Below are 12850 nucleotides of genomic sequence, written 5' to 3'. Positions count from 1 at the left end.
ACCTATGATCCTTGCTGAGACTCCTCTAAAGTAACATATCAGAGAGCTCAGAATCCTAAATGGCAAGACAGACCTTTAAGTGACTGTTATTCATCAAGGATATCTTGCGTTTGAGAACAGAGACCAGGTCTTTGGGATATGTTTTTTTCCAGCAAGGATCATAGGTTAGAGATGTAATTATTAATTTATAAATTCTTATATGCACTCAAGTCAATATGAAATATCTTTGCCTAATTTGCATAATTGATGTATCAGCCTATTACTGCTTTTAATTTTTGTCTTTAATATCGAATATTTAAATTAATAATGTTTTAAGTTTTTTGAAATAAATTTGCAGCTTCTAAATCAAAATGATTAGAATAATGCCAAGCATCTGGTAAGTTTTCAATATATTTGAACATTGTTATGGTTCGTCCCTTACTTACCTCACAGAGGAAGTGGGAAGGACACAGAGAGTACCGATGCTCCTTGTCATTAGTATTTTCTGATGTTAAGAACATTTAAAATACTTAAAAGAATACTTTCTCTCTCTCTCCCTCTCCCTCTCTGGTCAAATTAAAATGAATATTAAAAGAATGAATTTACTCAAATTACCAAGCATGGCAGGACTGTGAATCTGCTACTGCTAAAAATTCTATTATATCTTACATAGTATATTTTATACAGATTTAAGTATTTTTTAAGAGGTTTTTGCTGTAGGGCATTTTCACTTGATGGAGAGAGATAGAAAAACAGAGACAGTGAGAGAGAAAGTGAGAAATTGCCCTCTAAGGGGATGGCCATGCCGCAGTTCCTTCTCCTCCATTCTCCTCCTGGGATCTTGGGCACGCACACACACATGTGAGCACACACACGTATACACACGCCAAGCATGATTTTGAAGCCACCAGGTGTAGGACTCAAATCATAGTTTGCCATGTGGGATTCCAGCATCTACTGGTCACCAGATTGAAGTCTTTATGTGTGCTAAAATGCGATAACTGCCTTCTTTTCTGAACACCAGGTCAAAAACCACCTTACATCTCCCACAGTAGGAAAGCCAGTGATTTCGAGTAAAATCTTAGTATCACCTCTTTCCCATGCCTACCCAGATTTCTTGGCTCATTACCAGGGCATTTCTTAAGTGAGGTCTAGCCAGACTGATGCTTGTAAGCACAGCCTGTGAAATATTATTTCCTGAGGGGACATAACATCATCATTAAATGACATAGCGCTGAACCCCAGACTGCTGAGAGGAAAGCCAGCTCTGGCAGCGCTGTTGTAATGTGGATTGACAACTGCATAGCCCCACTTCTCCAGCAGTCTGCTCATTATTTTCTTCAGAGCATTTTCTTAGGATAAAATGATTTGTTCTGGGACCAGCAGTTGGCATAATGGCTATGTCACTGGACTGCCATGTAGTCGACCGCAGGTTGATTCCTGGACCCGGTGGCTTAAACTCACTCTAGGTGCGTGTGTGTGCGTGCCCAAGATCCCGAGAGGAGAGTGAAGGAGAAGGGATTGTAGCGTGGCCATCCCCACTGGGGGATGATTTCTTGCTTTCTGTCTCTCTGTCTCTCTGTCTTTCTGGCTAGCATCCCCAATGCCAAAAACCCCCAAAAAAAAAAAAAAAAAAAAAAGGTAGAGTAGGAGGCTGGATAAGGGAAACTGTGAAGATAGATTCTCCGTGAATATGACATTAACAATTATTTGAGAATCCCATCTTTGGATTACACCACCTAAGTTGATTAAAAATGATAGCCAACAACAGAAATACTCATATACAAGGGACCTTCAAAAAATCCATGGAAGGGGGGGGCAGCTGGTGGCGTGGTGGTTAAAGGCAAGTACACGGGCCGTATAGCAAAAAATCTCAAAAAAAAAAAAAACCTGCCAAAAATAAATTGATACTAATGGTATGCCTTATTAAAGGGGAAGTACAATGCTGAGTTTAAGAATGGAGATAATGGGTCCAGCAGGTGGTATGGTGGTTAAGGCACTGGATTCCCGCATGGCCATCACAGTTTCAGTCCTGGACTTGGCAGCTTGAAAATCAAACTGGGCATGTGTGCAAGCATGCTCAAAATCCCAGGAGAAGAAGAGATTGTAGTGTGGCCATGGGGGGTGACTTCTCACTTTCCTTCTCAGTTTCTCTCCTCTCCATGCTCTATGATAAAAACCTAGGAGGGAAAGAAGAATGGTGATGCTTCTGCTATGATCAGTTACATTCTGTGAAGCCAGGGCAGGGGTGAGGGGGTGGAGATAAGCAGGGAACGAGGAATGCACGTGATAAAGACTGTCTTATGGAAATTTCTGAGTATAAAATCCACAGGAAAGTAATCCACAGACTATCAGTCCTCAATGACTTCCAAAAAGTCTCGACTCTTCAGCTATTAGATTATAAGATTCACTTGTCTTGTTCACTGCTCTGTTCTCCATACCTAGGTCATCACAGACCTTTATCCATATTATTTGACAGCATGAATATCCATGGCAGTCTAAAATGTAAGGCTTTATATGACATGACTGTACAAATCTTATACCTCCGCCAAACTGCATACTTGTAATCAAAAATAACCCTGATATTTATATAACTTGCTGATGTCATGCTAATCATGATTTCTGGAATGTACTTCTGATCACTTCTCTTGTCCTACAATATCCTCTTCACTTTTTATAAAATCTCCTCTATAACTTAACCTTCACTGAATACTTACTGGTAGTAGGCATTAGGGCTACATAGATAAAAGACACACTGTTTGCTCTCAGAGTTCACAGACAAGTTCAGTAGACAGAAAAGCAAGGAGAAAACACAGTTTGGCAAATACCATGACAAAGCATACATGGGTTGCTATGGAAGTACAAGCAAAGAAAAGACTTCTCAGATTAAGGAGAGTGAGAGAAGCCTACGAGCCATTATGAATGGTGAAGGAGAAGAAATATGTCCCAGGAGGACAGACAAGTTTATGGAAAGGGAAGTTGTCAAAGTCTGAAGGAGTTGGTCATGGTCTGAAAAATACAAATAATTTAGTAAAGGTAGAATATGGAGTGAGTCGGTGCTAGGTGATAGAAAGTTAGGAAAGGGCTAGGTTAAGAAGACTTTATGTGCCTTGCCAAAGGTTTTCAACTTTATCTAGAAAGCCACAGAATACTTTCCAAGGCACCATGGAAGAAGTTTAATTAGGGGAATGACTTAGTAAGCAATTGGATGAAGGCAATGAAGAGAACTTTTGGATTCTTTTCTTTTCTTTTTTTCTTTTCTTTTTTTTTATTTGAGAGGTTTTTGCTATAGGGCGTGTGTGCTCGCCAGACACTCAGAGAGACAGAAAGCGAGAAATCGTCCCCCAGGGGGGATGGCCACGCCGCAATCCCTTCTCCTCCATCCTCCTCTTGGGATCTTGGGCACGCACGCACACGCGCCTGGCATGAGTTTTAAACCACCTGGTCTGGGGCGCAAACCGAGGTCGACAACATGGGAGTCCAGCAGCATAGTCATTACGCTAACTGCTGGTCCCAAGAACTTTTGGATTTCTTTCTGGAGTAAGCAATTGCAAGAGCTCTGTTTGCTGAAATAGAGAACAGAAGATGAAGTAGAGAAGATGAATTCACACTGCTGTTTAGGTCCTCAAGGGAAATCCAGTGTGGTCTGTCATGTGGCTAGTGTCACATGCTCCTGTTTTTCCTTCTGCTCACCAGTATCAACTCAGTCTCTCTGACAGACTTCCTCTGCTTTAAATGGTTCTTTCCCGAAGCTCTATTCTGGACCATTTTCTCTATAAATCACTCCTGAGATCTCAGCCTGTCCCTTGGTTATTATCTACATACTGGTGACTTCCTAATTTATGTCTCTCGCCCAGATATTCCTCTTGAGAATCAGAGACGTCTCGACACTGAGTGCCTATGAAGTCTTTGAGTGGATATTCATAGGCGCTCGGTGTTGATGTGTCAGTATGTCTCCTTCCTGTATCCTCTGCCCGACACTGAGTGCCTATGAAGTCTTTGAGTGGATATTCATAGGTGCTCGGTGTTGATGTGTCAGTATGTCTCCTTCCTGTATCCTCTGCCCGACACTGAGTGCCTATGAAGTCTTTGAGTGGATATTCATAGGCGCTCAGTGTCAATACGTCAGTACGTCTCCTTCCTGTATCCTCCGCCGTTGTATTAGCAGCCACCATGTCATATCCTGCATTTTGAGCTGAGCTGTCATCCCGGATCCCTCTCTTGCCTTCTCAGCCCCCACATTCGGTCGGCCTGAATGTCACTTCCTACTACAAAATATTGCTGAAATTCATGTGTTTGAGACTCAGGAGAGGAAATTGTACTAGTGAATAAGATTTGGTTGACCTCAGCATGCATTAAAATGGAAGATCAACCAAATAAAGAATAAGATAGGGAAACCAAAAAGTAGTTCAAGAAAGGAATATTCATATGGCTTACTACATGGTTCAACTGTAAATAGTACTTCACAGTCATTACAATACAGTCACTCCTCACTTAACCCCCATCTGCTTAAGACTAGTTCTCCAGCACAGGGAACCCCCTTTATCAGTCTGTGTGAGTCGGGAATTCTCTTTCTCAGTTTTTATCTCATTTCTGCAGTCAGTATTCACTATACAGAGCATTCATAATCACACAAGACTATTTTGTTTATAAATTTGTACTTTGTGTGCCCATAGTAGTATTCAGAAAAAATAAAAATGATTACAGTGAATTTATATTATTGTGGTGTGTCTTGTCTTTTTATGGCACTTACATATGCTTTTTGTATGGATGGAATTATATTACCCTATTGTGGCGTGGCACGATACCTATTGAAAAATGCATACCCTGTGACGGCAGGACACACCATAAGACATCTGCCTTTAAGTTCCTCATTTATTGACCGGCTTACTTAACTACCTAGTCATTGGATCAGAACTCAGTTAAGTGACCAAATACGAGTGTAAGCACAGTTATAGTTTAATTAATGAGAGGAAGAAGGAGCAGGAAGGGAACCTATGCTACCTGATAAAGGTTTGGGGAGGAAAGAGGCAAAATTGTCTTTTGTAGGAGAAAGTCAATAGACAATGCCTAAAACTGGAAAATCAAGAAATAGTGATGGAACTGTATTATGTAGATATAACTATATTATGTAGAATATGAAAACAATGAACTAAAAGACATCAAAATGGTTGCGTCTAAGAGGGGAAAATGTAGCGGTGGGAATGAGGCAGGCTGAGGACTGTGTTTTATTTTTTAGCCTATTTAAATCTTTCGTACCTTTGGTAAAAATTAAAATGCATAAATACTAAGCTTTTGTTTTACGAGTTAAGGTGAGAAACAGATCAATAGCCAGATGGCTTTGAAGTTTCTCTGAATTCCCCAAGTCCTAAATTGTGTTATCCTTCTCTGACCTTCCCATTAAATTTAGTTTACCTTTATAGGCATTTATTACATATCTTATTTTACTCCTTTTTTGGGTGGCACATGTTTGAATTTTCTAATACATTTTGAGCATTTTGAGAGAAGGGAACATAATTTCACCCATTTTAATCTTTATTCCCACCCCTCTCCTGCTCAAAATTGTGCTTTAAAATGTCTTAAAATATATTAAATATGTATAAAAGAAAGTTTACATGCTTTTGGTTTATTTAATCATGTATAAGACAAGCACTGGGTTCTTAAGATTTTCCATCTCTCACCATGCTGAAAGTATAGGTAGGTGCTTAACAAATGGATGATTGGCAGGTACATTGTAGAGCTCTTAATTTTGAACAAGATAACCAATTCTGTGTGCCAAAGCTAATTTTCCAGAACATCCTCCATTGTTCTAATGAGCTAGAGTAATAAAGTGAAACGCACTTATACCTTTCATACCATTGCAGCACTCTAATTATCTTAATTTAGTTAATAACTGTTCTCCCCCGTTATCCATATACATCAGTTTGTCTGTGGCATTCTCTGGCATCCTGACTCTGGTACCAAGGATGTGAACAGTTGATCTATCTGTTCTGAACTGTCTTTTTGACTGTAGCTATCCTAGTTGGTGTGAAGTAGTATGGTTTTGATTCAGATTTCCCTAATTGCTGTTGGTATTCATCCTATTTTCATGTTTACTTGCCATTCATATATTTTCTTTAAAAAAAAACTTCTGTTCCTGATTTCTTATTCACATTTAATTGTTGTACATCACTATAGCACACAATATGGTTTTCCAGAGTATGCATGCAGTGTGACAGTCAAATCAGGGGTATTACCATATATATCATTCCCAATGGAGCACCCTATCTTTTTATGCCTGTTAAGTATTTCTTCCCTAAGCCCCTTCCTCGACCGTACGCTATCCACCCCTCTCACACACAGTCTCTGGTATCTGCACTTGTCCTCCCTACCATTTTATCTTTGGATCTTTCCATTTCTTCCATTCGTATATTTCCTTTGGAGAAATATTTACATAGATCCACTGCCTATTTATTAATTGAGTTATCTTTTTATTATTATAAGTATTTTTCATATATTTTGGATACAAATCCCTTATCAGATACATGTTTGAAAATTTTTCTCTTATTTTATGGATTGTATTTTCACTTTTTTAATAGTACATTACTTAAATTTTAGTAAAGTCCAGATTTATGTTTCTTTCATCACTTGTGTTTTTAGTGTTGGAGCTAATCACAGATCATGAAGACTGATTCCTATGTTTTCTTTCAAAGAGTTTTATAGCTTTAGGTCTGTGATTCAGTTTGAGTTAATTTTTATAGTGTGAGGGAGGGATCCAACTTATTCTTTTGTAGGTGGATGGATATTCATCGTCTGAGCACCATTTTTGGTAAAGACCATTCTTTCTTCCATTGAATTGCCTTGGTAACTTTATTGAAAATAAATTTACCATAATTGTAAGGGTTGATTTGTGAACTATCAGTTCTGTTCCACTGAGAGTTCTGTTTGTCTCTCTCTCTCTCTTTTTTAGGAGTGAGCACATATAGGGGTCTGCATGTGCACACACGAGAGAGAGAGAGAGAGAGAGAGAGAGAGAGAGAGAGAGAGACACCCTCCTCAACGGGATTGCGTCCATGCTGCAATTCCCTTCCCCTGCCCTCCAGCTCCTTAGCTCCTTGGGCTACTGGGTGTCCATGTGTACATTCAAAGAGTTTTCAGAACGAGCCCAGGATCCAAACCCAGGGTTGACTGCAGGGCTTCAAGCCTTGCAGGACACTTGCATTAACTACTATACCACAATGGCTGGTGCAGTGGTATATACCAGTCTCTATGTCAGCAACATCCTATCTTGATTACTATAGCTGTGTAGTCATTTTTGAAACCAGAAAGTACAAGTCCTCCCTCTTTATCCTTCTTTTATTTTGTTTACTCTGGGTCTATTGTATTTCCATATGAATTTTAGGCCCAGTTTATAAAAAAAGGCAGCTGGTTTGGGTAGGAAATGCATTGAATTCGTAGGTCAATCTGGAGATGTTGTCTTCTTAATAATATTAAGTCTACTTATACATATGGGATACCTCTACATTTACTTAGGCATCTTTGTTTTTGTTTTTTGACAATGTTTTATAGTTTTCCATTTCCTCTTTTAAGAAATTTATTCCAAAGTATCTTATTCTTTTAAATGCTATTCTATATATTGTTATAATTAATTTTCAGATTATCCTTTGCTGTTATGTAGAAATAAAATTATTCTTTTTCTATTGATTGTAAATCCTACAACCTTGTAAATTTTGTCCTAATAGTTTGTTAGCAATTTCCTGAAGAGATTATAGATACAGTATCATGTCATCTCTAAGTAGGAATTGTTTTACTTCTTCCTTTAAAAGCTGGATGTCTTTTATTTCTTTTCACTGCTTATTGCTCCAGCTATAATCTCTATGACCTTATTAAATAGAAATTGTGAGAGCAGATATCCTGTCTTACTCTAAGGGAAAAATATCTAAGGGAAAAATATCTATTCCTTCACTATTAAGTATGAGATTAGCTGTGAGTTTGTCCTGAATATCCTTTATCAGATTGAGAAGTTCTCCTTATTCCTATTTTGCTGAGTGTTTTTATCTTGAAGAGGCTGTTGGATTTTGTCAAATGAGTTTTTATACATCCATTGAAATGATCATATCGTCTTTATCTTATTGATGTGGTATATTCATTAATTTTTGGGTGTAAAAACAACCTTTCATTTCTGGGAATAATGCACATCCACTTGGTCGAAGTGTATAATCTCTTTAATAATCTTTTTTACATATTGTTAGATTTGGTTTGCTAAAGGTTCTTTTAAGATTTTTGCATTTATCTTCATGAAAGGTAGTAATTCTCTTTAATTGTGATTTCTTTGTTTTGGGTATCAGAGTAATACCAACTTCATAAAAGAGTTGGAAATTATTTCTTTCCCCTTTATTTTCTGGATGAATTTGTGGAAGATTGGTGTTAATTCTTTAAATGTTTGGTAGAATTTATTTCTTCCTGTAAATTTTAATTACCAACTGATTATTCCTATTGCTCTATTAATGAGACTGTATTTTTTTTGTAAAGAGTTTTGAAATTATTATGTTATATTTTGATTTCTTCTTGAGTTTGTTTGTAATTTCTATTTCTCAATAGATTTCTTAAATCTATTTGAGATTTTCTGTTTTTTCCTTTAGTCAGTTTTGGGAATTTGTGTCCGGGAATTTTTCCATCTTAACTAAAATTATCTAATTTGTTGACATGTGGTTGCTCATATTATTCTCCTAAAATCCTTTTTTTTGGGGGGGGTTGTGGGGGGAGGTAATATTGATAGTGATTCTGCCTCCTGTATTCCTGATTTTAGAAATTTGGGTTCTCCTACTTTCTCTTCCCACCCCGTAAGTCTAGCTAAAATCATGTCAAAATGTTTTAGTTTGCCATAGGGCACATATACTCACTGGAAAGAGAGAGAGAGAGAGAGAGAGAGAACCATCCCATGGGGGAAGGCTATGCCAATTGTTCTATTCATTATTAAAAGGAAAATATTTAAGTCACCAATTATTATTGTTGAATGTATCTATTCTTCAAATCTGTCCGTTTTGCTTCCTCTGTTTTAGGGCTCCATTGTTAGGTACATACATGTTTATAATTGTATGTCTTTGTGATATGTTTACCCATTCATAATTATAAAACCTCTCTTTACCTCTAGTAGCATTTTTGGTTATAATGTTTATATTTTCTGATATTTTAGGAGAAGAAAGGGAAAGAACTAGGCAATTATACTGTCTTTTATAATTACTTTCATAATTACTTTTAATGAAATACTTCAGTTTTGCATGTGAATTTCATTTACTGCCCGATGTCACTTCCTTTCAGCTTAAAGAACTTCCTCTGTTAGCTCTTATAAAGTTGGTTTGCCACTAACAAATTCTTCCCAGTTTTGGATAACTTGAATTACTTCATTTCTCTTTCTTTTTTGAGAGATAGTTTTGCTGGATATGGAACTCTTAATTGACAAGATTTTCTTTGCAGTATTCAGACCATGTAATTATTCTGTTCTCTATTATTTCTGATGAAAAATAAGCTGTTAGTGTTTTGAGGCTCCCTTATAACAATTGAGAAATCACCTCTTGGTTTGGTTTTTTAATTTGCAACTGAAATTTAATAACTCTCACAAAAAGAGAGTCCGCCCTCAAATAAAAAAAACTACACATTGTTTTTGTTTCAAAAAGTTACAAATTTAGTACTTGAGAAAAAAACAAGGAAGCAACAGGACTAAGAGTCTGGTCTTGGAACTGTGTACAGGCTGATGAGCAGGTGCCAGTCCAGGAAACCTTTCCATGGGATTGGGGGAGGGCGGTGCACTCATATCCTGCTCTGGTTGCCTCAGTCTCAGTACCACCTATTCATTTTCTTGAACTTTTCATAGTAATAGTCATGAGTATAGCCTTCTCCTTAGCAAGATGCTTGCAAGTCAGAGGACAGCTCAGGCTCCAGCTGGTCTGTGTCACCCACTCTCAAGGGCTGGACTTTTGGCTCTTCTTTGTTTTTCTGAATGGAGGCATTGAGCTCCTCATGATAAACTAGAAAGGGGGACCAGGCGACAGGACAGGCAGAAGACGAGGTTCCAGGACCTCGATCCAGTGGGTGGGCACAGGCTAGACTGCCTTCCCCAAGATGCTTACATGGGCTGTTCTGCATGTAATTCACAGCCATGTTGCTGGGCACAAAGGACGTCTCACTGTCTTTCTTCTTTTTCTACTGTTCTGCCAGCAGGCAAGCCTTGGCATCCTCTATGAACATGATATATTTTTTTATTTTAGTGTAGATGCGGAGGTCCTCCTTGGGGATGCTACTCAGCATCTAGTTGGAAAGCATATCCTCAGTCTTCTTGGCTGAGGAAACATGGATGCTTTCTGGAAGTTCATAAAGACAGCATTCTTCAGCTTCACTTTCTATTCCTCATGTTCCATGATCCCATTTCTCTTCTTCAGTTTTGTCTCAATGTTCTTCATCACATCTGCATCCTCATTCCTTCAGTTTATTTCCCATTGGGTGTCTTCCTCAAGTTCTGCACCTCTCAGGTCTTTTCCAGTTTTAATCAAACCTCTTCTGAGTCTTGCTCATCTTTCTCCTATTCCTAGTTGGCCCAGCACTGGCAAAGAGTCTTCCTTGTGACTGGCATAGTGGCACCAACCCAGCAGTCCAGCCACCACTGCGCCGCTGCACATTTGAGAAGTCAACTGTTAATTTTTTGTTTGTTTGTTTTTGCCATAGGGCACATGCACTCACCTGAGAGAGACAGAGAAAGGGAAAGTGAGAAACCACCCCCCACCCCAGGGGATAGCCATGACACAATCCCTTTTCCATTCTCCTCTCAAGATTTTGGGCACAGCATGGTTTTCAAGCTAACAGGTCCAGGACTTGAACTGCAGTGGGCCATGTGGGATTCCAGCACCTTAACTACCATGCTACCTGTTGGCCCTGTCAACTGTTAATCTTACTGGGGTATGTAATGAGTTGTTATTCTCTAACTGCTTTGAAGGTTTTTATTTTAGCTCCCACATTTGGACTATGTTGTATCTGAGTATAGATCTCTTTATGTTTATTTACTTGTAATTGGTTGAGCATATTGGATACCTAGATTAATGTTTTTATATCAAATATGTGATATAAAACATTATATTTTCAGCCATTATTTCTTCATATATTTTCTGTTTCTTTTCCTCTTGTCTTAGGTTATTCCTGACCTTTCCCAGTACCACCATTACACATATATTTCTGATGTTAATGGTGTCTCATATTTTTATGAGGCTCTGTTCATTTCTCTTTTTCTTTTTTCTTTTTTAAAATTTTAATTTTTATTTATTTTAATTTACATTTTATGACATGTCTTTAGAGTATACACTTCTTTTTCCAACACAAAAATCATACATGTCAGTTAAGACAAGGATATTACTATATACATTATCATCAGCAGATAGCTTCTCATTTTTTGTCAATTAAGCATACATTTCCCACTTTATTCCTTCTCCTTTCCCCTCCCTCCCTTCCATACTAAACGTTTTTGTTTTTTTTTTCACATTTTATCAATTCACAAAAGATCTTAAAGTATGGACAAAACTAGAATCTAGTGACAAGTGCACTGTAATTTTCTTCTGAAACAATTTTTTTCCCTCTCTCCCCATTCCTCCTTTTACTAAGGAGAGGTAGGTGTAAATTAGCTTATTTGAAAAAAAAATTAGGTTAATCTCAATTTGGTCTGTTATTTGCACAAAACCCCATAAGAATTTAATTTCTGATGCAAGGCAACAGATACTATTGTATTATTGAACTTACGCAAATAACCATTTTGCCACAAAGTAAGAATGCTCACAAATATTTTCCAATTGCAAAGGGGTTAGGAAGGGAGAAAAGTTTTTGCTTCAATTTTAAAAATTCTTTAACAAATTGCTGAACCCAACAATTCTAATGAAAACAAAAATACTTAAATCCGGAAGACAGAGCATAGAAGAAAATCTGTAATGTTTTAGAAAAATATCCAAATTTTGTTTCACCAGTTCAGTCTCATGTAATCTCTTTTGTTGAATTTGCAGTGTAACTGTAGTCGGACTTTTCCATTAACATTCAACATTGTTGTTGATATTTCAGAACTTGTCCCCACCATTAAGTTGACTTTTCTCTTTATTATTATTATTATTTATTTATTTTTTAAAGTTGGTCTTTCTCTTGATCATTTGTTGTTCTCTTATTTGTCTGTCTTTAATTTTCCTGGTATAGTATTCCCTTCAGAACTTCTCGAAGAGCTGGTCTGGTGTTGGTATATTCTTTCAGGTTTTGTTTATCTGAGAATGTTTTAATCTTTTCTTCCCACATGAAGGATAATCTTGCTGGATACAGTATTTTTGGTTGAAATTGTTTTTCACTTAACCCTTTGAATATATTTTTCCATTCTTTCCTTGTTCTCATTGTTTCCAACAAGAGGTCCAATGTTAGCCTGATGGGATATCCTTTGAAAGTAACTTGACGTTTTTCTCTTGCCAATTTTAGTATCTTATCTGTGTCTGTGGTTTTGGTCAATCTGGCTATGATGTGCATTGGAGAGATCTTCTTGGGTTGATTCTATGTGGGTCCTTTGTATATCTTGGGTCTGGATATATGAATGCCTCTCTAGAGGTTTGGAAAGTTCTTCCAGGATTTCATGGAATAGATTATCAATGCCCTGATACATTTCTTCACCCTCTGGGATACTAATTATCCGATGTTTGAGCATCTAATAATATCTAGTATTACTCGTATATTATTCTCATTTTCGGGAGGTTATTTTCTCAGTCTTTTTGGTGAAGTTTTTTAAGGCCAGAGGTTCTATCTTCTACATCTGAGATTCAATCTCCTGCATGATCTAATCTGCTTTTAATACTTTCAAGGGAGGTTTTGATTTCCTGTA

The 12850-nt window shown here is 37.5% G+C and overlaps 1 pseudogene; it reads right to left on the bottom strand.

The window, feature by feature from the left end:
* Positions 1-9795: 9795 nt before the first annotated feature.
* Positions 9796-10588, bottom strand: LOC102471838 (telomere length and silencing protein 1 homolog; annotated as a pseudogene).
* Positions 10589-12850: the final 2262 nt, after the last annotated feature.

Source organism: Tupaia chinensis, unplaced genomic scaffold (genome assembly GCF_000334495.1).
Source record: "Tupaia chinensis unplaced genomic scaffold, TupChi_1.0 Scaffold144276_1, whole genome shotgun sequence".
In the NCBI taxonomy this organism is placed as follows: domain Eukaryota; kingdom Metazoa; phylum Chordata; class Mammalia; order Scandentia; family Tupaiidae; genus Tupaia; species Tupaia belangeri.
This window is presented reverse-complemented; position numbering and strand designations above follow the sequence as displayed.